Genomic DNA, 2,820 nt, shown 5'->3' with positions numbered 1-2,820 from the left:
TGTGAATGTTGTCTTTTCTTGGTCATCAGGATGAATTGGTATTTGAAAGAAGCCTGAGTAACCGTCTAGATAGCAGAAATGAGAATGTTTTGCTAATCGTTCTAACATCTGATCTATGAATGGTAAAGGGAAATGATCTTTTCGGGTTGCTTTGTTTAGTTTCCTATAGTCAATGCACATTCTCCATCCCGATTTGATTCGTTTGGTTATAGTTTCTCCTTTTTCATTTTCAATAACTGTTATACCTCCTTTCTTTGGTACTACGTGTACAGGACTAACCCATTTGCTATCAGATATAGGATATATGATACCTGCCTCTAATAACTTTGTTACTTCCTTCTTCACTACCTCACTCAGGATCGGGTTTAGTCTCCTCTGATGTTCCCTAGAGGTTTTACAGTCTTCTTCTAGCATGATGCGGTGCATACAAATAGAAGGACTTATTCCTTTAAGATCGGTGATGTTGTATCCTAGTGCGGTTGGATATTTTCTTAAGATATGTAGGAGTTTTTCGGTTTCGAGTTTTCCTAGGTCTGCATTAACTATCACTGGTCGTTCAAGTTCTAAGTCTAGGAATTCATATCTCAGATTTTTGGGAAGTGTTTTCAGGTCGAGGGTTGGTTTCTTAAGGCATTGCGTAAGGTCCGGTGTTATTGCTAAACATTTGTTAAGTTTGTCTTCTACACGATAGTCAGACAATTTGTCATTCTCTAACTCTGTTTCTTTTATGCATTCATCGATGATATCCATGAAGTAACATGTGTCTTCTATTGCAGGTGCTTTCAAAAATTTGGAAAGAATGAACTCAATTTTCTCTTCTCCTACTTCGAAAGTGAGTCGTCCTCGTTTTACGTCTATGATCGCACCGGCGGTTGCTAAGAATGGTCTTCCCAATATAATGGGTGTAACTTCATCTTCTCTAATGTCCATAATTATAAAATCGGTTGGAATGTAGAATTGTCCTATGCGTACGGGAACGTTTTCAAGAATTCCTACAGGATATCTAACAGAACGATCTGCTAGTTGCACAGACATTTTAGTTGGTCTTAATTCTCCCATTTCCAGTTTCTTGCATATGGATAAAGGCATAACACTAATACCGGCTCCTAAATCGCATAAGGCTTTATCTATGACAAATTTTCCTATGTGACAGGGTATAGAGAAACTACCAGGATCCTTAAGTTTTGGAGGCATATTCTGGATTATTGCGCTACACTCAGCAGTGAGTGTAACGGTTTCGCTATCTTCAAGTTTCCTTTTATTAGAAAGAATTTCTTTTAAGAACTTAGCATATGAGGGCATCTGCGTAATAGCTTCTGTAAACGGGATTGTGACGTTTAATTGTTTCAGTAGGTCAACAAATTTTTTAAATTGGCCCGCATCTTTGGTTTTAATAAGCCTTTGAGGGTAAGGGATAGGTGGTTTATATGGTGGTGGAGGTACATAAGGTTCTTTTTTTTCTAAGGTTTCCTTATTACTCTCTTCCTTTTCCTTAGGTTTACTTTCTTCCTCAGTTGACTTTTTAGAGTTTTGGTTTTCCATCCTTGGATCAGACGGTCCTTCTACTTCCGTTCCACTTCTTAATATGATTGCATGAGCGTGGCTTTTCGGGTTAGGTTGGGGCTGTCCAGGAAATGTACCAGTTGGGGCAGCAGTAGGCGCTTGTTGTTGAGCTACTTGTGAGATTTGTGTTTCCAGCATTTTGTTATGGGTAGCCAGGGCATCTACTTTACTTGCTAGTTGTTTAATTTGTTCGCTAGTGTGTACATTCTGGTTTAAGAAGTCTTTATTGGTTTGCTGTTGAGAAGCTATGAAGTTCTCCATCATGATTTCCAAATTGGACTTCCTAGGAACGTTATTGTTAGGTGTAGATGGGATCGGGTTTTGATATCCCGGAGGTATAGCTGGAGCTTGATTGGGAGCTTGTCCTGGTGCGTATAAAGCAGTATTACTCTTATATGAAAAATTAGGATGGTTCTTCCAGTTAGAGTTATAGGTATGCGAGTAGGGATTTCCTTGAGTATAATTCACTTGTTCTGCTTGGATTCCTGTTAGGAGTTGACAGTCTGCAGGAGTGTGACCTTGGATTCCACAGACTTCGCAATTTTGAGTTGCGGCAACCACGGTGGCTGGAGGTGATACATTTAAACTTTCAATTTTCTGGGCCAGAGCATCCACTTTTGCATTAACATGATCAAGGCTACTTATCTCGTACATGCCACTTTTCGTTTGAGGTTTCTCTACCATTGTTCGATCGCTTCCCCACTGATAATGATTTTGGGCCATGCTTTCGATAAGTTGATAAGAATTGGCATAAGGTTTATCCATAAGCGCACCACCTGCGGCGGCGTCTATTGTTAACCTTGTGTTGTACAAGAGACCATTATAGAAGGTATGAATTACTAACCAGTCTTCTAAACCATGGTGTGGACAAAGTCTCATCATGTCTTTGTATCTTTCCCATGCTTCGAAAAGAGACTCGTTATCTTTCTGTTTAAATCCATTTATCTGGGCTCTCAACATAGTTGTTTTGCTTGGAGGAAAATATCGGGCAAGAAAGAATTTCTTCAACTCGTTCCATGTGGTGACTGAGTTGGAAGGAAGAGACTGAAGCCATCTTCTAGCTTTATCTCTTAACGAGAAAGGAAAAAGACGAAGTCGAATTGCCTCTGAAGTGACACCATTAGCTTTAACAGTATCAGCGTATTGGACAAATATGGATAAATGAAGGTTTGGATCCTCGGTAGGATTTCCAGAGAATTGATTCTGTTGCACTGCTTGTAGCAGTGAAGGTTTAAGTTCGAAGTTGTTTGCTTCGAT

The 2,820-nt window shown here is 39.6% G+C and overlaps 1 non-coding gene across 1 annotated transcript; it reads left to right on the top strand.

Moving 5' to 3' along the window:
* Positions 1-2,416: 2,416 nt before the first annotated feature.
* Positions 2,417-2,523, top strand: LOC127088442 (small nucleolar RNA R71). The gene has a single exon (XR_007790277.1). It is a non-coding gene; the product is annotated as a small nucleolar RNA R71 (small nucleolar RNA).
* The last annotated feature ends 297 nt before the right edge of the window (positions 2,524-2,820 follow it).

This window comes from Lathyrus oleraceus, chromosome 5, assembly GCF_024323335.1.
Source record: "Lathyrus oleraceus cultivar Zhongwan6 chromosome 5, CAAS_Psat_ZW6_1.0, whole genome shotgun sequence".
NCBI lineage: Eukaryota > Viridiplantae > Streptophyta > Magnoliopsida > Fabales > Fabaceae > Lathyrus > Lathyrus oleraceus.
The sequence above is the reverse complement of the archived record's forward strand: the minus strand, read 5'-3'. Positions and strand labels throughout refer to the sequence as shown.